Source organism: Mobula hypostoma, chromosome 18 (assembly GCF_963921235.1).
Source record: "Mobula hypostoma chromosome 18, sMobHyp1.1, whole genome shotgun sequence".
Lineage (NCBI taxonomy): Eukaryota > Metazoa > Chordata > Chondrichthyes > Myliobatiformes > Myliobatidae > Mobula > Mobula hypostoma.
Genome location: NC_086114.1, coordinates 6,973,974 through 6,997,804, shown reverse-complemented (window position 1 = coordinate 6,997,804; position 23,831 = coordinate 6,973,974). Strand labels below are relative to the sequence as shown.

General features: G+C 44.8%; 1 protein-coding gene across 12 annotated transcripts in view; it reads left to right on the top strand.

The window, feature by feature from the left end:
* The window catches only part of zmiz1a (zinc finger, MIZ-type containing 1a), a 446,537-nt gene that overhangs the window by 347,401 nt on the left and 75,305 nt on the right, over positions 1-23,831 (top strand). The window contains exon 1 of one of the 12 annotated variants that reach the window (XM_063070407.1): positions 23,264-23,482. The exons of the other annotated variants lie outside the window; for them this stretch is intronic. The gene's annotated coding sequence lies outside the window, so the exon portion shown is untranslated. Of the gene's footprint in view, positions 1-23,263; positions 23,483-23,831 lie in introns of those variants that run through there. 12 annotated transcript variants of the gene reach the window in all.

Here is a 23,831-nt window from a genome sequence, read left to right as displayed (position 1 = left end):
CATGGGTTTCCTCTGGGTGCTCTGGTTTCCTCCCACAGTCCAAAGACGGACCTGTTGGTAGGTTAATTGGTCATTGTAAATTGTCCCGTGATTAGGCTAGGGTTACATCAGGGGGATTCCTGGGCGGTTCGACTCAAAGGGCCAGAAAGGCCTATTCTGTACTGTATCTCAATAAATAAATAAAATTAACCGGTACGTCTTTGGACTGCAAGTGTTTGTTCCATATCATTCTCGACCTTTCTTTTTAATGTACCTACGCAGGTATCTTTTCAATGACACAAATTTGTGAAGCATTCCGTATGTATTTGGGAGCAGCACAGTCATGTAGTGGCTACTGTAACATTTTACCCCACCAGTGATAGGAGTACACTTCCCACGGCTGCCTGTAAGGTGTTTGTACAGCCTCCCCATGACTGTCTGCACTTCCTCCGTGTGCTGCAGTTTCCTCCCACACTGCAAAAACGTACGTACAGGTTAGGAGGATTAACATGCTACGTTGGCGTCAGAAGCTTGGGGACACGTGCGCGCTGCTCCCAGCACACCCCCGGACTGTGGTGGTTATTGACGCAATTGATGCATTTCACTGTATGTTTCAATGTACACATGGCAGCATAGAACAGAAAGCAGTACAGCACAGGAACAGGCCATTTCGTCCACAATGTTGTGCTAAACCAGCAAAAAGGTAATTTTTTAAACCCAAAAACTAATCCCTTACCTACACAATGTCCATATCCTGCCATATTCCTCACATTCATGCGTCTACCTAAATGATCTTAAAAGCCTCTAATGTATTTGCCTCTACCACCATACCTGGCGGTATATTCCAGGCATCCACCACTCTCTGAGTAAAAAACTTAACCCTCACATCCCCCTTTGAAGTTACCCCCTCTCACCTTCAATGCATGCCCTCTGGTGTTAGACATTTCAACCCTGGGAAAAAGATACCCCCATCTACTCTATCAATGCCTCTCATAATCTTATAAACCTCTATCAGATCTCCCCTCAGCTTCTGCTGCTCCAGAGAAAACAGCCCAAGTTTATCCAACCTCTCGTTATGGCACATGCCCTCTAATCCAGGCAGAATCTTAGTAAACCTCCTCTGCACCCTCTCCAAAGCCCCAACATCCTTCCTAAAGCTGGACACCCAGAGCTATGTGCGATACTCCAGCTGTGGCCTAAACAGCGTAAAATAAAGTTGCAACATAAACAGAGTTAGTCAAGTGAAGTTAATCTTTTAAATGTTGCTTATGTACCTCATTCAGCCACTTCCTGTATGGGAGTGGGTGTTAAAGTGTGGGGGGCCATGCGTGAGTGTGTGTGTGGGAGCACACGTGTGTATGAGAGTGAGAGATTTTGTATGGGGAATGAGTGTGTGCAGATGAGAAGAAACGCAGGTGAAAGTGAATATGAGTGCTTGTGGTCGAGTGAGAGTGCAGAAGTGTGTATCGGAGAGAGCACAGAAGTGTGTGCTTCACAGAGAAAGTGCAGGGATTCAGGCACAGGTGCCAGGGTGCGATTGTCCAAGGTAGAGACTGCATGGGTGCGAGAGAGATTGTGCGTACGAAAAAGAGTGCATGTGTGCGTGACTGGGAATGCATGTGTGTGCATGAGAGTCAATGCATGTCAGAGTTAAGAGTGGGGGCGGTTGTGGTTAGAGCGAGTCTAGGAGTGAGCATGTGTGAGAGAGGGAAGCATGTGTGTGTATGTGGAGTGGGGTCTGTGGTGTGTGTGTGAGTATGGGGAGGGGCAGTGGGAGTGTGTGCAGAATGTTGTATCTGTACTGGGGAGTGTGTGTGAGAAAGAAAGAGTGTGAGTGAGTGAGTGAGAGAGAGGTTACTTCTGTGAAGGAAGTGGTGGCTACCACATGATAGTTTCAGGAAAGGCTCCCACACTGAACAGCGCAGCTTGCAATATGTCTTTTATTTTATCCAGTATTTTCTAACAGTTAGTAGGGCAGCGTGCAATGAAACGCTCACACTGACATGCACACAAAACACATTTTTTTTAAAATCCACTAATATTCAGTGCTGTAGAGGCTGTGCAATTGACTAGAGCTGCTGTAACCCCTCCTCCCTCCTCCACAATCCAGGCAACACACACATACACACATACACACACACACACACACACACAAAAAGACTGCCTCTTCTAACTCTGCATATCAGACAGCCACCAGCATTGCCTAAATGCAGAGTCTTTTCTGTAGCCTAATTAGCATGGCTACTTTGATGGATTTAGACAACAGCACTCTGAAGGGGGAAAGCACCGCGTTAGGTGTTTTATCTTGCTAAATGCCCAGGGTTTCCTCCCTCCTTGTCCTGCTTGGTGATGCCTCAGTAATTCGCCGTGCACACTTGTGGCGGTTCCTGCCGACTGAATTGATCGGTGCTTGTGACTTTGGCTGGGCTCCAAGACGGTGCTCGCTTTGCTTTGTGAGACGCATCACCCCTGCAGGAGTTTGAAATGTAAGCTGCCTGGATTTTTTTTCCGCTTTTCCCTTCTGGCAAAGTGCCGTGGCTGCCCGTGTGATGTGTGTAGAGGGGAGAGGGAGATGGATGACTGCTAAACTGGAAGATCATCAGTAACAGCGTTCCTCCACTGAGCCTAACAGATAAGTGACTGCTTGATTTTTTTTCCTGATCGTGTTGGAGTGAGGGGGGGGGTGGTTGGAAGAGAAAGATTTCCTCTCACGCCCTCATTAGCACCCAGTGACTGCTTTTCCTTCTCATTTAAAGCAGTCTAGACATATTCCACAGCTAAATGCAACAGGATTTATGCCTGCCCCTGGTGCAATAAATGGCTGTCAAGTTTATTTGCAAAGGGGGTCTTGTTCAGTTTGATTCTGGCTCCATTGTCTAAGCCCGTTGGCATGGTTGTATTAGCGGGCTCCATCTGTGATTGGCTTTTCCTGGAAGCCAGGAGGCTGGCAATGAATAATTAATGTACATTGTGCAGGACAGCGAGAGAGAGAGGGAAAGGGAGAGAGAGAGAGAGAGGGGGAGGGAGGGAAAGGGAGAGAGAGAGAGAACGCAGAGTGCCCTGAGAAGGCTGCCCTCTGAGATTAAGGCCGTCTCTGACTTCCTTTGTCCTCCTGAATTCGGCTGTGGGCACACAGGCATGGTGGTGGAGGTTGTGAGGAGGCACGGTCAGTGGGCTGGGGGGGGGGGGACGAGGAGTGAACATTGCAGTTCTGAAGCAGCAGTGGCCTGCTGAAAGGAGCGAGTGTGCACGCTTTTTTTTGTTTCTTCTTTCTCCTGGCAGGATTATGGGTAAGGTGGCGTGCTGTCAAGTGGAGCAGGCAGCAGAGAGAATTTTTTTTAAAAAAACAGATTACAACAGGAAAGTAGAACACATTTGCATATGATGGCTGCTCACTGTACTGCCTGGAGGCAAAAGATTCAGAGGAGGGGTTGGAAGTTGAAAGGGGCCCTGATTTTATAAGCCACTATCATGGTTGCTAAGGGGGTCCCATGGGGGAGAGAGAAGGAGAGAGAAAGGCTGAACCAGCCTTCTTTCCAGGGTTTCCTGCTTTATATTACCTGGGCCAAACCAAGGGAGCGCGCTTGGAGGTTGAAGTCAAGGGAAGCTTCTCGTTTCTAAACAGCGATTCACAAGACCTGAGAGGTTTGTCTGCAGTGGCTTTCCATGAAACACGTGAGGCAGGTATGGTGAAGGCTGGTGCTGTTGACCCTCAGTCAAGGGGAGTTCTGCAAGCTGTAGAAGGGGATGGAGGTACTTTCCCTGCTAATGGCACAGTAGGCCAGCTTCAGGTCTTTCCAGGTGACAGAAATGGCTATTTACACCTCGGTGGAAGAACTGTAGCTCGTTGGTTATTGGAACATTGGTAAACGAGACCATGTGGGTTTCTCTCACATGGAGTCCCTACTGGTGTGTGGACATCTACAATGAACTGTTGTTACGAGGAACATGCACGGAATGCTGGAGGAACTCAGAAACTCAGGCAACATCTATAGAAATAAATAAACTGGCAACATTTCAGGCTGAGACCCTTCACCAAAGGAAGGGAAAGATACTGAAGTAAAAAGCTGGGGGGAGGGGAAGGAGGAGAACCTAGACGGTGATAGGTGAAACCAGGTGGGTGGGGAAGATAAAGGGCTGTAGAAGGAATCTGATTAGAGTGGAAAGTGGACCATAGGAGAAGGGGAAGAAGGAAGGCAACAGAGGGAGGTGATAGGCAAGTGAGGAGAGGAGGTAAGAGGCCAGAGTGGGGAACAGAAGAAGAAAGGGAGAAAGGGAAAAGCAAAACAAAAAAAAACAAAAAGAAGTCAATTTTCATGCTGTCAGTTGGAGGCTGTCTATGAGGTATTGCTCCTCCACCCTGAGAGTGGCCTCATCTTGACAGCAGAGGTTGTTATGAGGGGCTTGGTCTGTGTTTGATGAAGTTGTGGAAGAGTCTGTGCCAGTAGTTAGTTGAAGAAGTCCCATCATTTTCAACTGTGGCATTTGACAGTCATTCTGACATTCAGATTGTTGCTGGTCTAGTTTGAGGCCCACGCAAACAGTCAAGAGGAAGTGTGTACTGCTGGCATGTGGGTGGCTAGCCTTCACTGATGTTCGCCCTACCCACGTCTAATGCAGGTCATCGGCAACATTCAGATTGGGGCAAAGTTCAAGCCCAGGACTCAGACACAAGAGCTTCTGCAGATGCTGGAGATCCAGAGTAACACACACAAAATGCTGGAGGAACTCAGCAGGTCAGGCAGCATCCACAGAGGGGAATATAAAGCCCTGATCAATGGTCTTGCTGGAACATCGGGCCTTTATTCCTCCCCATAGATGTTGCATGACCTGCTGAGTTCCTCCAGCATTTTGTGTGTTACTCAAAACCAAAACTTGTCAGACTGTATTATACCGGTATTTCATTTGATTGTGCTGTGATTTTGGAAATCGCTGATCTGCAGCTTGTATTCTCTGACGCTTCTAACATGAAAAAAATTTGCTGAAGTGTTCGTTATTGGAAGTTATTTGTGTTCTAACTTGTTCAGTTCTCTGTAAACTTATCCTCACTCATCAACTTTGTACTCCTCATCAGTGTATACCTGGTTTCACTTTTATTTTGTATTTAAAGGTAGAAAGAACATAGACCAGTAGCACACAGAAACAGGCCCTTTGGCCCACAGTGCTGAACTGAACCAATTGAATTAGTAATCAAATGCTAACTAAACTAATCTCTTCTGCCTACACAATGTCCATATCTTTCCATTTTCCTCACATCCAGGTATCTATCTAAACGTCTCTTAAATGTCTGTAATGTATCTGCCTCTCCCACCACACCACAGTACATTCCAGACATCCACCACTCTCTGTATGTAAAAAAACCCTGCCCCTCACGTCTCCTTTGAAATTACCCCCCTCACCTTCAATGTATGTTCCCTAAGATGTGAGACAATAAAAAGCTCTTCTGCCCCAATGAGCCCGTGCTGCTCAGTTATACCAATTAACCTACTTACCGGTATCTGGACTGTGGGAGGAAACCAGAGCACCCTGAGAAAACCTACACAGTCATGGAAAGAGTGTACCAAATCGTTACAGACAGCAGCAGGAATTGCACCCGTGTCGCTGATCACTGGCACTGAGAAGCGTTACACTGGCTGTTACATTACAATGCCAGGTTATTGTTAGTCAGATCACCTTCCAGAGCTTCTGGAGTCAGACACAGTAAGCACTAGCCCTAGCCTTATGTCTTTGGAATGGGAGAGGGAACTGGAGCACCAGGAGGAAACCACACAGTCTCAGAGAGGATGAATAAGCTCCTTCAGGTCGGCTTCTGACATACCATTGGGTCAGTGATTCTCCTTGGCCACAAGGTAGCAAGAATCTTCTGCAAGCACTTGTGGGTGTCAGCTACTCCAGGTTGTGAGCTTTCCCATACCCCTGAGTCACGTAACTATACTCTGCTTCCACAATTGGGTTTCAGTTGTCTGAGTTATGGAATTGAGGAATCACAACTGACCCAGAACTTCTCCATTTTCTTCCTTGCTTGGCCTACTGTTCGACTGCAACTTCAACTAATTTACATCAAAATCACTGACATATGTCATAAAATTTGTTGTTTTGCGGCAGCAGTGCAAGTGCAAAACATACAGATTATGGAAAGTTACAAGACTTAAATAGTGAAAAAGAGCTCATGTTCATGGGCTGTTCAGGAATCTAGTAGTGGAGGGGAAGAAGCTGTTCCTAAATCAGTGTTTGTGGATCTTCAGGCTCCTGTTTCCTCCTCCCCACTGCTACTAATGAGAAGAAGGCATGTCTCAGATAGTGAGGGTTCTTCATAATGAATGCTGCTTTCTTGGGATACTGGCTCTAAAAGATGTTCCTAAAACGTTGAGTGTAGGTCTCAGGCTCCTGGACCTCCTCCCTGATGGTAGTATTGAGAAGAGGGCAGATCCCTGACGGTGAAGGTCCTTCATGATGGAAGCAAATCAGCCAGAGGAGAAGGGAAGTGATGGGTAAGGGCAATGAGCTGATTGGTAAATGGAGGAATAGACGAAAATGATTAACGAAGTATGCTCATGGGTTCATATCCCATTCAGAAATCTGGTGGCAGAGGAGAAGAAGCCATTCCTAAATATGTGAGTGTGGGCCTTCAGTCTCCTCTCTAATGGTAGTAATGATGGGTGCCACCTTGAGGTATTGCGTCTTGACGATGTTCTCAATGGTGGAGTAGCTGGTGTCATGATGAACCTGGATGAGTGGGAAATCAAATATAAGAAAAGTTTTTGGATAAACTGGTAGAAGGTTTGGAGTTGCATATAACCATTGATATTTAGAACTATCAGAGATGAGAGGGATCCAGTCTGGTGGGATTCTTCTGCCCTTTGTTTGCTTGCCTTCTCAGTGAAATAATTCAGAATTCTGAGCCATGCAAGGACACATAATTGGCCCTAGTTCAATCCTCCTTTCTCTCAATGCTAGTGAAGGCCAGAGAAACAATCCTGAGGCTATTCTAGCTACTAAGATCCTGGAATTCAGCTGGATCATTTGTATTTAAGTCCATTCCTCTTCCCCTCTTGCCCAGAGGTCTGACTGAGGAAAGTCATTGAGGAAGAGCAGAGGAAGCCTTGCTGTGCATCTCACTCTTCCAGTTTACATGCATGAATGAAGAAAAATGTTTTAGAACATTGGATTCTACAGCATAGTACATGTCTATTGGCCCATGATATTGTGCCAACATTTATTTAGTTATTGATTGAGATACAATGTGGAACAGGCCCTTTCAGCCCTTTGAATCTCACCACCCAGCAACCCCCGATTTAATCCCAGCCGAATCACAGGACAATTTATAATGGCCATTTAGTCAACTAACTGGTACATCTTTGGACTACGGGAAGAAATAGGAGCACCTGGAGGAAATCCACACGGTCATGGGAAGAACGTACAAACTCCTTACAGGTAGCAGCAGGAATAATCTGACCTTTCCCTCCTACATATATCCCTCCACTTTTCTATCATTCATGCGCCTATTTAAGAGTTACCTCTACCAGCACCCCTGGCAGGGCGTTCCACGCACCCACAACTCTCTGTGTATAATAAAATCTACCTCTGACATCCCCCTTATACTTTATTTCAATCACCTTAAAATTATACCGCCTCATATTAGCCATTTCTGCCCTGGGTTTAAAAAAAGCCTCGTTACCCTGATCCAGTTGATCACCAGTTATATCAGTTAAGGAAGCAAGTCTTTCTTGTCAAAGTAAACTTATTATTAAAGTACATATATGTCACCATATACAACCATGAGATTCAATTACTTGCAGAATAGAATTTACATGAAAACTATCCATAAAGAGGGGGCAACAACCAGTGTGCAAAAGAAGACAAACTGTGTGAATAAAAAATAAATAATACTGAGAACATGAGTTGTTAGAGACCTTGAAAGTGAGTCTGTAGGTTGCAAAATCAGTTTCGAAGTTTGAAATCAGAGTGGAGCTATGCACCCTGGTTTCGATGCCCGATGATTGTAGGGTAATAACTGTTGTTGAACCTGGTGGTGTGGGACCTAAAGCGTCTGAACCTCCTGACTGAAGGCAGTGGTAAGAAGAGGGCATGGTGGGGGTGTTTGGTGATGGATGCTGCTTTCTTGTGGCAGCACTCCTTGAAAAGTGATTAATGGTGGGGAGGGCTTTGCCTGTGATGGGCTGGCTATATCTATCAAAGTTGTCCATTACAGCACAAAATGTCTTCATGGTGTCCCTTAGTTCATTCAAAGAGTCCACTGCCCTAAGCTGTCAATCTTTTGCCTCGTTCCCTGCTGAACTCTGGCTGAGCTGCAGTGAGTCAAGCCACTGCTTCTCAGCACCAGAGAGTCGGGTTCAGCCCTGACCTTGGGTGCTCTCTGTGTGGAGTTTGCATGTTCATCCTGTGACCACGTGTGTTTTCTCCCGGCTGCTCTGGTTTCCTCCCACATCCCAAAAACGTGCAGGGTTGGCAGGTTACCTGATCACTGTGAAGTCTGTAAATCAGCAATGGAATCTGAGGGCCATTGATGGGAATGCAGGAAGAATTCGTGTAAATGGGTTTTGTAGATGGTGTGTACTCAGTGGGCCAAAGGTGCTGTGACTGTGACTCTCATTTCTGTAGCACTTAAGCAGCTTGTGCTGAAGTAAACAGGAAGTTCCCGGTCTGTAAACAGGAAGCAGGAAATGTGCATAAATAAAAATGATAAAAAAGCACTTGTCCAGTCTTTCTGGTGAAGGATCCATATCGGCTGAGCGTCACGCTAACTCTTCTGCTTTTCCAGGACAGACAAATGTGGCGTTTGCATTAGCGACCAACAGTCTCAGATGTGTAGGGGCCTCCGGCGAGTGTCGTCATACTTCCAGCACCAAGGCAGCATGCCTACAATGTTAAACAATACCCAGACAGACACAACAACAGCAAAGCAAACCCCTTCCTACCCCCCCACCCCCCCACACACACATACACACCCATCGGGCGTCACTGGCCTTCATCCTCTGGCTCACCAACAACAGACCCTGACCACGGGGATCACTGATCTTCACCTTCAGCCCCTGTCGACTTGACCTCCGTCGTCAGGGACTGCTGAAGCCTGGCGTCCGGACCTGCCCCACGCAGACCTCTGACCCTGGGACTCACTGAGCTCAGTGGGGTCACCGGCCCTTGACCTTGCCCTTGCCCTTGGGGCTTGTCATCCACAGTCCCTGACCACAGAGATCTTTGGACTTCATCCTCAGCACCTGCCAACCTGACCTCTGTCCTCGGGGATAGCTGGAGCCCAACATCCAGACCTGTTGACTGACCTTGGGCCTCCGGTCCTGCCCCACAGGAATCCCTGATCCTATTACTTACTAACCTTGGGCAAGGTGGGGGAAATTACTAGCCCTCATATTTGGGGCCCGCAGGCTTGCGTCCCTGATCATGGGGATCACTGGGTGACCCAACAACTGTCCTGGGGGTGAGCCAGTTCAAAAACACTGGAACTCATTCCAGGGAGCAGCTGTACATCAACAGAGAGAAAGTGAATCCTTGAAAGAAACAAGTTGCCATTAGTGGGAATTGCAGTGAGGTGCTTGTCACTATCAGCCAGAGAGTGGAAAGCTGGAAGAGTAAAAAGCAGCACAAGTATTTGGTTGGTTTCCTTGTTCCACTGTCCACGTGGTCAGCTATTCTCTTCAACACTTCAAAAGGCATGACTTTGCAAGCAGCACTTTGAAAAGTTGGTAGGATTAAAATTAAAATCCTCTCTACCGAGTGGATCTTGGTGATCCCAAACATCAGGAACTAATTTTGTACAGCAGTAACTAACTCTTGAAACTAAAGCAGCACATTAGTGTAACACTTTTCAGCATCAGTAACTCAGGTTCAATTCCCACTGGTGTCCGTAAGGAGTTTGTATGTTCTCCCTCGTGACTGTGTGGGTTTCCTCAGAGTGCTCTGGTTTCCTCCCATATCCTAAAGACATATAAGTTAGGGCAGGGTTTCAACCTTTTTATGACATGGACCCCTACCATTAACCAAGGGTTCCGTGGAGCCTTGTTTGGTGCCCCTGGGTTATGGTAGGAGGTTAATTGGTCACATGGGTGTAATTGGGCAGCGTAGGTTCGTTGGGCTGGAAGGGCCTTTTTATTGTGCTGTGTCTCTAAATAAAGAACATCTTAAAAAATGATAGTTTAGTTAACTGCAAAGTACTTTTATTATGCTGTGTCTCTAAATAAAACATTTTTAAAAATGGTAGTTCAGTTAACTGTAAAGTACTTTGGGGCATTTAAGATCATGAAAGGTGTCACACAAATGTAATTTTAGGCAAAGAAAACAAAAAAGGGACCAACTAGCGTATTTACAGAAACACTTAGATAGGGCAGTTGAATGCTGGAAAAATGAAGGTCTGTGTGGGAAGGGAAGGGTTGGATCTTACAGTGTGTTCTGGTTGGCACAACATAGTGGGCCGAAGGGCTTGACTGTGCCGTCGTGTTCCACGTTCGATGTAATTGGTGGATGGGATTCACGACATTGCTTCAAGGGCTGACATAGATCAGATTGGATGAAATGCCTCCATCGCTATTGTGGGAAAATATTAAATCAAATCGAACGTGAGAAGTGGAATATCCTGAAAATCCTGATGTAGATTAGGTCACAGGAGACTCCGATAAAGTTGATGGGCATATGAGAGATTAAATTACAGCAAACAGTGCATGGAACGCCCTCCCAGGCGTGGTGGTAGAGGCAGATATATATGTTAGGGACATTTAATAGACCTAGATTGATACATGGACGATAGAAAGGTTTGCAAAGCACACTATAACTGTTGGGCAATTCTTAATACTGAGATGTATGGTTTAGTAGAAGGGGGCATAATTTTAAGGTGATTGGAGGAAAGTTAGAGATAGAAAAGCAGAGGTAGGTTTTTTACACAGAGAGTGGTAGGTGTGTGGATCACATTGCCAGTAGTTGTGGTAAAGGCAGATATATCAGGGAAGTTTTGAGAAACTTAGATAGGCACATGGATGAAAAGAAAAGGAAGGGTCGTGTGGGAGGGAAGGGTTAGATTGATCTTAGAGTACATTAAATAGTCAACATAACATTGTGGACCCATGTGCTTGTATCATGTTCTACATTCTATTCTAATGTCAGGAAGCAGCTATTTTTAACAAGCCAATGTTAAAAATATTTTTACACCAGCGGCCCTCGGAAAAAGGAAGTGTAGATGTGTGCTTCAGTAGCAGAGTGGTGTACTGGGCCGACCGTAGTCTCAAAAACCCTCAGTGATATGGTGAAAATATTACCTCCGCACAGAATGAGTAGATTATTGCGTAAGGCCTCATCTAAATTGCAGGGTGATCTCAGAAATGTTGCTGAGTTGCAGACAGGGCAGTCTGAATAGCAGAAATGTCATACTGATTTTCTTATCGTGGTAATTTACAAAAGGTTTATATGTACACATGGAGGAAAACATTTTAACTTACATGAACACTTTAAGTACTTTTATAAAACCAAATGAGGTTCATCCTGGGAATGTGAGAAATTTTAATGGGTTCTTTTAGATTTCTTGTTTGTGGCTGCCTGTAAGGAGCAGAGTCTCATGCATGATGTTTACATACTTTGATGATAAATGTACTTTGTATTCTTTGTACTTTTTGTTTGTACTTTGATGTAAGAGTTAACATGAGGAGCATTTGATGTCTCTGGGCCTGTAGTTGCTGGAGTTTAGAAGAATGAGGGGAAAACTCATTGAAACCTATCGAATATTGAAAGACCTGAATAGAGTGGATGTGAAGAGGATGTTTCCTTATATAGGGTGAGTCTAGGACTAGAGGGAACAGCCTCAGATTAGAAGGACATCCCTTTAGAATAGAGATAAGGAGGAATTTCTTCAGACAGAAAGTGGTGAGTCTGTGGAATTCATTGCCACAGATGGCTGTAGAGGTACATTTAAAGCATGGGTTGATAGGTTCTTGATTATTAGGGCAGGAGAATGAGATTGAGAGAGATAATAAATCATCCATGATGGAATGGCAGAGCAAACTTGATGGGCCAGATGGCCTAACTTTGCTCTGATGTCTTATAGTCCTCCAGAATTTATTCAGTTCCTGCTTAAATGTATCTTTAATGTTTTGCCTTGTGTTCTCTATAGTGGCTGTGAGTCTCCAGCCATGATGCTTTGCTTCAAGCCCTCACACCTCATCTAATCTTGGAATATAGGCAGTGTAAGTTCACAGAATGATACCGGTCTCAAAAGGGTTAAACCAGAAGGCGAACATTTCCTTGTCCCCACAATCTATCTTGCACCTCATTGTTCGCTTGCACTGCACTTTGCCTGTAACTGTAGCACTTTATTCTGCATTCTATTACTGTTTTCCCTTGTACTACCTCAATGCACTGTTGTGATGAAATAATCGATATGGACAGAAAGCAAAACAAAGTTTTTCTCTGCACTTCAATACTTGACAATAGCGATCACAGATCGAGGATCAATTCCCGCTGCTGTAATCTCGTTACCAAAATGTTCATACCCAACTGCTGCTCACTGGAAATTTTTTTTGCCCTATTCTCTGTAAACTCTAGAGACTGTTATATGTGAAAATCCCAGGAGATCAGCAGTTTCTGAGATACTCAAACCACTCCATCTGGCACCAACTATCATTCCATGGTCATAGTCAATTTGAGCACATTTTTTCCCCCATTCTGATGTTTGTTCTGAACCACAACTGAACCTCTTGACCATGTCTGCATGCTTTTATGCATTGAGTTGTTGCCACATGATTGGCTGGTATTTGCATTAACGAGCAGTGTACAGGTGGCCACTGAGTATATTTCTTAGTGTAATTAGTATTTTTAAGTATTGCACTGTACTGCTGCCATAAAACAACAAATTTCACAACATACTGTGTGTCAGTGATATTGATACGAAGTTAAGTTCTTGGTCGACTAGAGTTTTGGAGTTCTCTGTGTGCCACTGAGAGGGCAGACAGTTTCAGTTTTGATCTCATCAGCAATGCAGTATTTTGCAGCTCAAAAATTTGTTGCTCAGGACCCACAACCTTCTGACTCAGAGGAAATTAGCAGAACCCACAGACCCACAGCTGACATTAGATCATGACCGTTCTGAATCATAACTCCATTATTAGACTGGGAAGATTCTTCCACCTGGCCTGTCTGCCTATTTGTAAAGTATTGAATAAAGACCTTTTACATCTGCAGCTTCAAACTCAATCTTCATTAGCTTTTTTTTTTCTTTTTGTAATCTTTAACTTCCCCTTAACTCCATTGAAGTTTTAGGATGAAAATCACTTTGAGAGAAGAGAGTTCGTGGTCACCAGAATGGTTGCTCACTAGATGTGGGGCAACAGCAGTTTTGTTAGTTCACTGTAAGATGAGAATCATTTGGGATGATAAACGCAAACGATTCTGCAGATTCTGGAAATGCAGAGTAACACACACAAAGTGCTGGAGGAACTCAGCAGATCAGGCAGCATCAATGGAGAGGAATAAGCAGTCGAAGTTTTGGGCCAAGACCCTTCATCAGGACTGAGAAGGAAGGGAGAAAAAGCTGGAATAAAAAGATGGAGGAAGACGAAGGATTACAACCTTAGAAGGCGGTAGGTGAGGCCAGGTGAGGGGGGAGGTAGGTGGAAAGGAGATGAGCGGAAAAGGTAAAGGACTGGAAAAGAAGGAATCTGATAGGGGAGGGAGTGGATCATGGGAGAAAAAGAAGGAGGGGCACCAGGAGGAGGTGATGGGCAGGAGAGGAGAAGAGAAGAAGAGGGGAGTCGGGTAGCGAATGGAAGAAGTAGGGGGAGGGGGGGAATTTTACCGGTAGGTATAGAAATCAATTTTCATGCTGTCAGGTTGGAGGCTACCCAGACTGAATATGAGCTGTTGCTCCTCTAACCTGAAAGTGGCCTCATCATGGCATTAGAGAAAGCCAGGGACCGACAAGCTGGAATAGGAATGGGGATTGGAAGTAAAATGAGTGGCCTCCAGGAAATTAGTCAGGTGTATGTGTATAAAAGTTGTGAGGTCACACTGATAAAGTCATCCTTGGAATATTGCATTCAGTTGTAGTTGCCTTTCAATGGAGAACATGTTATTAAACTTGAAAGAGTGTTGAATAGATCTACAAGGTTGTTGCCAGGACTTGAGGGCTGAGTTAGAAGGATAGGTTGGGCAGGTGCAGGATGCAGGGCTTCGGGTTGTTGGATCATTGGGATCTCTTTTGGGGGAGGTATGACCTGTACAAAAGTGACGGGTTGCACCTGAACCCAAGAGGGACCAATATTCTCGCAGGCAAATTTGTTAACGCTGTTGGGGAGGATTTAAGCTACTTTGGAGGGGGTGGGAACTGGAGTGAAGGGACTCAGGATTGATCGGATGGTAAAAAAGCAAAGATAGCATGCACTCAGACTGTCAGGAAGAGCAGACAGATGACAAAACTGCAGCCAGCAGGGTGAGTATCAGTGCAATAGGGATGTAGAATCAAAAAGGGTAGTGAACAGAGTAGTCAAAGTGTTGTATCTTGATGCACAGAGTAGAAGAAATAGGGTGGATGATCTTGTTGCACAATTAGAAATTGTCAGGTATGATGTTGTGGCCATCACTAAATCATGGCTGAAGGATGGTTGTAGTTGAGAGCTGAATATCCAAGATTACATGTTGTATTGAAGAGATAGGAGGGTAGGCAGAGGTGGCGGTGTGGCTCTGCAGGTAAGGAATGGCATCGAATCAGTAGAAAGATGTGACATAAGATCGGAAGGTGTTGAATCCTTGTGGGTTGAGTGAAGAAACTGCAAGGGTAACAGGATCCTGATGGCAGTTATATATAGGCCTCCCAACAGTTAGCTGAATGTGGACAACACATTGCAACAGGAAATGGAAAAGACATGTCAAAAGGGCAATGTTATGATAGTCATGGGAGACTTTCACATGCAGGTCAGTTGGGAACATCAGGTTGGTAATGGATCTCAGGAGAGTTGAGTTTGTTGAATGCCTATGAGATGGCTTTTAGAGCAGTTTGTCATTGAGCCAACAAGGGGATCAGCTATACTGGATTGGGTGTTAAGTAATGAACTGCAGGTGAATAGGGAGCTCAAGGTAAAAGAACCCCTAGGAGACAGTGATGAGAATATGATTGAGTTCAACTTGAAATTTGATAGGGAGAAAGTAAAGTCTGACTTAGCAGTATTTCAGTGGAATAAAGGAAATTACAGTGGTATGAGAGAGGAGTTGGCCAAAGTAAATTGGAAGGAGATGCTGGGAGGGCAGCAGAGCAACAATAATGTGAGCTTCTGGGAAAAATGAGGGAGGTGCAGGATAGATGCATTCCAAAAATAGAGAAACACTCAAATGGCAAAATAGTACAACCATGGGCGATAAGGGAAGTCAAAGCTAAAGTAAAAGCAAAAGAGAGGGCATACAACAATGCAAAAATTAGTGGGAAGATAGAGGATTGGGAAGCTTTTAAAAACACAGAGAGCAACTAAAAGGATCATTAGGAGGGAAAAGATGAACTATGAAAACAAGCTAGTGTAATATCAAAGATGATAGTAATAGCTTTTTCAAGTATGTAAACAATAAAAGAGAGATGAGAGTGTATATAGTTCTGTAAGAAAATGAGGCCGGAGAAATAATAATGGGGGACAAGGAGATGGCAGATGAACTACATGAGTATTTTGCATCAGTTTTCACTGTGGAAGACACTAACAGTGTGCCAGATGTTGAAGGGTGTGAGGGAAGAGAAGTGAGTGCAGTTACTATTACAAGGGAGAAGGTGCTCAAAAAGCTGAAAGACATAAGGGTACATAAGTCACCCAGACCAGATGAACTGCACATTAAGGTTCTGAAAAAGGTAGCATTAGAAATTATGGAGACATTAGTAATAATTTTTCAAAAATGATTGGAATGATTGGCATGGTGTCAGAGGACTGGAAAATTGCAAATGTCATTCCACCCCTTAAGAAAGGAGAAAGGCAGCAGAGAGGAAATTATAGACCAGTTAGCCTGACTTCAATGGTTGGGAAGATGTTGGAGGCAGTTGCTAAGGATGAAGTTATGGAGTACTTGGTGACACAGGACAAGATAGGACAAAGTCAGCATTGTTTCCTTAAGGGAAAATCTTACCTGATGAACCTGGTGGAATTCTTTGAAGAGATTACAAGTCAGATAGATAAAGGGGATGCAGTGGATGTTGTATATTTGGACTTTCTTTTTTTTTAATTTTATTTTTATTTGGATAAGGAGTTCACAATTATCATGTACTTTTTTCACACATATAACCTTTTCCATTTTTTTATATGTATAAATCTACAATTATTTATACATTCTTAAGTACACATTGAGATGATATAAAAGCAAAATAAACATTTAAATAGATAATTATGTACTGTGGTAAATCTAACCTATTAGGCTAAGTAATGAAATTAGTTGTTAAGAAAAATGGTATATTTGGACTCTCAGAAGGCCTTTGACAAGGTGCCACACATGAGGCTACTTACCAAGTTAAGAGCCCATGGTATAACAGGAAAGTTGCTGGCATGGCTGATTGGTAGGAGGGAGCAAGTGGGAATAAAAGGATCTTTTTCTGGCTGGCTGCCAGTGACTAGTGGTGTTCTACAGGGCTCGGTGTTGGGACCACTTCTTGTGCTGTATACCAATGATTTAAATGATGGACTAGATGGCCTTGTTGCCAATTTGCAAATGATACAAAGATTGGTGGAGGGGGAGGTAATTTGGAAACAGGTAGGCTGCAGAAGGGTTTAAACAGAATGGGCAAAAAAGCTGCAAATGAAATGCAAAGTTGGAAAATGCATGATCATGCACTTTGGTAGAAGAAATAAATGTGCAGACTATTTTCTAAATGGAGAGAAAATCCAAAAATCTGAGATGCAAAAGCCTTTCGGAGTCCTTATGCAGAACACCCTAAGGGTTAACTTGCAAGTTGAGTTGGTGGTGAGGAAGGCAAATGCCATGTTAGCATTCATTTTAAGAGGTCTTGAATACAAGAGCAGGGATGTGATGCTGAGGCTTTATAAGGCACTGGTGAGGTTTCACCTTGAGTATTGTGAACAGTTTTGGGCTCCTCATCTATAAAAAGATATGTTAGCATTAGAGAGGATTCAGAGAAAGTTCACAAGGATGATTCCAGGAAAGAAAAGGTTATCATACGAGGAATGTTTGATGGCTCTGGTCTCTATGTGTTGGAATTTAGAGGATGAGGGAGGGATCTCATTGAAACCTTTTGAATGTTGAAAGGCATAGACAGATGTGGAAAGGATGTTTCCCATGGTGGGAGAGTCTAGAACAAGAAGGCACAGACTCAGGATAGAGGGGAATCTATTTAAAACAGAGATGTAGAGAAATTTCTTTAACCAGAGGGTGATGAATTTGTGGAATTTGTTGCCGCAGGCAGCTGTGGAGGCCAGTTCGTTGGGTGTATTGGGGCAGAGCTTGACAGGTTCTTGATCGGACATGACATTGAAGGAACATCTGGCAGCTCTTGGGCTGCATTCCCTGGAGCTCAGGAGAATGGGGGGGGGGGATCTCATAGAAACATTCCAAATGTTAGAAGGCCTGAACGGATTACATATGGCAAAGTTGTTTCCCATGGTAGGGGATTCTAGGACAAGAGGGCATGACTTCAGGATTGAAGGACGTCCATTTAGAACTGAGATGTGGAGAAATTACTTTAGTCAGAGGGTGGTGAATCTGTGGAATTTGTTGCCATGAGCAGCTGTGGAGGCCAAGTCATGGGTGCATTGCAGGCAGAGATAGGTTCTTGATTAGTCAGGGCATGAAAGGGTATGGGGTAAAGGCAGGGGGGTGGGGATGAATGGAAGAATTGGATCAGCCCACGATTGAATGGCGGAACAGACTCGATGGGCCGAATGGCCTACTTCTGCTTCCATATCTTATGGTCTTATGGGGAGAAGGCTGGAGATGGGGTTGAGGAGGTCAAAAAAGGATCAGCCATGATCGAATGGTGGAGCAGACTCGCTGGGCCAAATGGCCAATGCTGCTCCTATCTCTTATGGTCTTATGGCTCAGACTTTATGCCTTGAGTGCAGTCTTAATTTGAAATGTGTTCTACCTTTTATTGGAGGAATGAATTTGTTTTTATTGGGAGAAGTTGCAAAGGACTCATTGTGTTCTAGAGTGCCAGAGCTGAGGGATGTCCTGATAGAAGAATATAAATTTATGGCAGGCAGAGATAGGATAGATAATCAGACCTTTACCCAGTGCAGAAATGTCAAATACTGAAAAGACATGAGAGTAACCTGCGGGGGAAAGTGTTAAGCAAGACGTGCAAAAGCAATTTTCTGTGCTGCCAGCACAAGTGGTGGAACCAGGAATGACAGCAACATTTAATCAGAGAAGCTGTTTCTGAAAATTTGAGTGTGTATCTTCAGTCTTCTATACCAGCTCCTCGATGATAGCAATGAGAAGAGGGCATGCCCTGGGTGATGGGGGTCGTTAGTGACTTTTTTGAGGCATGGCCTTTTGAAGATGGCCTCAATGCTGGGGAGGCTACTGCCCATGTTGGAGCTGGTTGAGTTTGCAATTTTCTGCAGCTTTTTCCCGATCCTGTGCATTGGCCCCTCCATACCCAAAGATGTGGATACGGATCTTGCCACAGGCAAAAGTGACCTTGCTTCTTTTGCCCTTGCGCTCAACACAGACATAGTCAGTCAAACAGCCTGTTCCTACGTTCCTGTCCCTGGATCAATGATCAAAGCCTCTGGCTGAGAGTGCAATGACTTAACGACGAAGCCGTCAGATCACTGCATGGACAACCCTGGAGGCGGGGTATGGCTGGAGAAAGTGAATGGGGGAAGCTGAGCTGGGCCTGAGTGAAATATGTTGTTCTCGTAGAGAGTGTAGTGACCTTCCTCAGCCTCGTTCCTCCTCGCTGGAATGAACAGAAAAACAGGAGGCTGAAAGGTTGGCGGAGGGCCAGCCCTGCCTAATTTTTAAAACACTGAATCATCTGAGCAAGATGGTTTAGTTTCGGTCAAGGTGATGACTGGTTTGAGTAAAGCCTGAGAACAAAAAACACAAGATTTGCATTTCACTTCCCTTTCAGATAGTTCCAACACACTACACAGCCAATGAAAATCACAGACTCGAGGCACCAGTGAAAATTCCTCTTCAGCCTTGGTGTCATGGGTTCTTTTACGTTTAACTGTGTGAGCAGCTACGCCCTCTCTCCCCATTTGAGTATCATCCCTTTCTAGAAAGATGACACATTAAAAGCTGCTCCACAACCTAACCACCTATGGGACAATGCAACAGCACAGTTCATACTGGAGGGAAGAGTGGCGCAGTGGGTGGAACTGCTGCCTCATGGTGTCAGAGACCCGGATTCAATCCTGACCGCAGGTGCTGTGTGTGGGTGTGCGTGCGCGGGCAAAGTTTGTGTTTCTCCTTGTCACCCATGTTGATTTCTATCAGATACACTAGTTTCTTCCCGCATCCCAAAGACATGAGTAAGTGTGTACTTGAGTGATGGAATCTGGGGGGAAAATGATGGAAGTAATAGTTTATAGATGTGTAGTGGAGAATATATTGACTGGCTACATTATGGCCTGGTATGGGAACACCAATGCATTTAAATGGAAAATCCTACAGAAAGTAGTGGAATTGGTCCAGTACATCACGGGTAAAGCCCTCCCGACTATTGAGCACATCTACACGGAACACTGTTGTAGGAAAGCAGCATCCATCATCAGAGAGCCCCACCACCCAGGCCATCCTCTTTTCTCACTGCTGCCATCAGGTAGAAGGTACAAGAGCCTCAGGACTCGCAATGCCAGGTTCAGGAAGAGTTACTAGCCCTCAACCATCAGGCTCTTGAATAGAAGGGGATAACTACACATCTATAGAGAAGTCCCTTCAACCAATGATCTCACTTTAAGTACTATCTCATTGTCTCACGTTCTCATTATTTATTGCTATTTACTTATATTTGCATTTGGACAGTTTGTTGTCTTCTGCACTCTGGTTGATCTTTCATTGATCCTGTTACAGCTACTATTCTATAGATTAGCTGAGGATGCCCACAGAGAAATCAATTTGAGGGTTGTGTGTGGTGACATATTTGAACTTTGAGAATAAAATGGGATCATGGTAAGAAATGAGTGGTTGTTGGTTAGCAGGGTGTGATGGAGAGTGCTCGGTAAGTGTACTCCTTACACACACACACACACACACATTCACTCACACACAAGCCTAACAATTGTGAGTATGGTAATGGAAAACGAGCAGGATGTGAGTCAGTGCACGTGTGTACGGGGTATGTTTACTGAGTGCTGTCTATTACACATGGACTGCTTGAGCCAAAGGCCCTGTTTCGCTGCAGTGTTGCTCTGTGACTCTGTAAGTCACCACTGGAGGCTGACAGTGGGGATCTCCACTGGAGGGTATTCCAAGCTTTTCGGGCCCACAGTGAGGAAGCACTGAGAAACGTGTTACTAAAGCACAGGGAGGAGGCCACTTGGCCCAGTCGGTCAACAAACCATCCAGTGCTAAAACGTTAGCTGTTCTGGCTTCTTTCTGCTTAATTTTCCAGACCTGATGAAGGGTCTCAGCCCAAAATGTCGACTGTTTATTCCTCACCCTAGATGCTGCCTGATCTCCTGGATTCCTCCAGGGCAGTGCGGTAGCGTCACGGTTAATGAGACACTGTTAGAGCTTGGGGTGTTGGAGTTCAAAGTTCAATTCCAATGTCACCTGCAAGGAGTCGGTACGCCCTCCCCATGGAATCCATGAGTTTTCTCTGGGTGCCCCTGTTCCCTCCCACAGTCGAAAGATGTACCGGGTAGGGTAATTGGTCATTGTTAATTGTCCTCTGATTAGGCTAAAATTAATCAGGTGCTTTGGTGCAGCGTGGCTCGAAGGGCCTATTCCACATTGTCTCTCAATAAACAATAAATAAATAAATTTTGTGTGCCTTACTCAGTTTCTCCATCCCCCTGCAAATTCCCCCATAACTACAGATGACATCTTCTGCTCTCTTGGGAGACATCAGAGAGCACACAGAGGCTTCTCTGGCTCTACTGAAACCTCTTCAAGCAGGCAGGGCACATGTTGTCAAGTCTCCTGGCAGGGAAGGCTTCAGAGCAAACAACGTGTGCCCAACTATCCAGGTCCGTGAACTTGCAAGTCACAGAATTGGAGGCAGGGCAGCATTTTTCACAGGGTGCTGGCCTTGCTGCAGATATCTCTGTCACTGTGCACTGAGAGGTGGATGTTGCTAACTGGGAAAAGTAAGAACAGGAAATTGATTAGGTTATGACGTGGCTTTGTGGGTGGTGATTTTGGTCTGTGGGATGTTCAGTATTTCATAAATGTCATATGTATTCAAATCTTTGCACACTAATTTCATGAGGCACTTGACTGGAGATGACTTGGATAAGTGCTGCTGTCCTGCTTCCAAGGAAAGGTGTTGATGAATGTTATGGATATCTTAAGCTATTAGGTCGCTGGGTTATATTTACATTCAAGAATTAGACCATCAAGTTGCTTTAACCAAATGGTATTGGAATGATACCCCACTGCCCTTATAACCTGTCTCACTTCCTTCTGGTTCCTAACCAACTTCCCTCTATTCCATGGTCTACAGACCCACCTATCAGAATCTTCCTTCCTCTTTCTTCAGGATGTTGCCAGGACTTGGAACTATTGAGTTCCAGGGGAAGGTTGAGCAGGTTAGGACTTCTCTCATTGGACCAGGGGAGAATAAGGAGTGATCTTATGATGTTCAAAGTAGATCTATTCTCATAGTATGCATAAATTGTACAACCTTGAGATTCGTCCCCTTACAGGTGGCCGCAAAGCAAGAAACACGAATGAACCAAATTTTTTTAAAAAGGCCAATGCCAAATGCGCAGACAGAAAAAAAAACACACAAAATCACGTAAACAATAGAAGGGAGGGATAGCATTCAGAACAAAAATGAGTGCATAAGCCTGAAGCCCGGAGCAGCCAAAGTAGGCCCTCAGCCTCAGCCTCGGTTCCTCACACAGCAGGGCACATTGCCGCGAGGCTCACAGACATGAAGCGCAGAGCAGCTGGAGCAGTCCCTCAGCCTCATTGCCGCGGAGACAGCAAGCTGAATCAGCCTGATCGTCACCTCAGGTCCCAAGAACATCATAAAGAATATAGATAGAATCAATGCACATATTTAGGGAACCAAGAACTAGGGGGCATAGGGTGAGAGGGGAAAGATTTAATAGGGACAACTTTTTAACCCGGAGAGTGCTGAGTGTAGAATGAGCTGCCTAAGGAACTGGTTGAGGCAGATATATTAACAGCAGCTGCTCAGTTAGGAGAGTGTTAAACTGAAGATCATAAGGGTCCCTGGTGGGGAGCCATTTCCTTTGATAGCATAGTGGTTGGCACGACGCTATTACACCTCGGAGCTTTGCAGTTCAATTCTGGTGTACTCTGTAAGAAAGTTTGTACATTCTTCCTGTGTGTTCATGAGCTTCCTCCGATGCTCTGGTTCCCTCCCACAATCCGAAGACATACAGGTTCAGAGGTTAATTGGTCATTGTGAATAGGCCGCCAATCCAACTTGGTGGTTAACCTTTAGGGTATCCTGCACGAGGACCCCCAAGTCCCTTTGCACTTCCGATTTTTGAATTTTCTCCCCACCTAAATAATAATCTGCCCGATTATTTCTTCTTCCGAAATGTACAACCGTACATTTGTCAACGTTGTATCTCATCTGCCATTTCTTTGCCCACTCTCCTAAACTGACTAAGTCTCTCTGCAACCCTTCCGTTTCTTCAACATTTCCTGCTCCTCCACCTATCTTGGTGCCATCCGCAAACTTGGCCATAAAACCATTTAATCCATAATCCAAATCATCGATATACATCGTAAAAAGAAGCGGCCCCTACACCGACCCCTGCGGAATACCACTAGTAACCGGCAACCAATCAGAATAGGATCCCTTTATTCCCACCCTTTGCTTTCTACCTATCAGCCAATGCTCCACCCATTTCAATATCTTTCCTATAATTCCATGGGCTCTCATCTTATTAAGCAGCCTCATATGCGGCACCTTATCGAAGGCCTTTTGAAAATCCAAATACACAACATCCATAGCCTCTCCCTTGTCAATCTTATTCGAGATTACCTCAAAAAATTCCAATAAATTGGTAAGGCAGGATCTTCCCCTCATGAAACCATGCTGGCTTTGGCCTATCTTGTCATGCACCTTGAGGTATTTCATAACCTCATCCTTGAGGATTGACTCCAATATCTTTCCAACCACCGATGTCAGACTAATAGGTCTGTAATTTTCTTTTTGCTGAATAAATAGTCAACATTTCGGGCCAAGATCCTTCATCAGGACTCCTGAATCCTTATTGGTCCCAGTGAAGGGTCTCGGTCCAAAATGCTGACTGTTTATTCCTTTCCACAGATACTGCCTGGCCTGATGAATCCCCAACATTTAGAAGTTACTTGGACAGGAAAAGTCTAGGAGGTTGTGAGTCACAAGCAGGCAAGTAGAACTAGTCCAGTTGGGAAACAGGCAGTCAAAAGAACTGTTTCCAGGTTGTATGACTCTGTGACTTTATTTTTAAAAAATCAGTACTGTTGGAAACAAGCTGCATGTCGTATGTGTTTCCACCATAAACTGGGGCATTGGGAACTACAAGGCTGAACAAGTTTAAACAGGCCCTTTGCAGGAGTCTCAGTACGTTCTCCCTGTGGAGGTTTTCCCAGGTGCTCCTGTTTCCTCTCCCAGTCCAAAGCCCTACCGGGTAGGTTAATTGGTTATGGTAAATTGTCCTGTGATCAGGTTCGGGTTAATCGGGGTTATGGGGTTGCTGGGGTGACACCACTCGAAG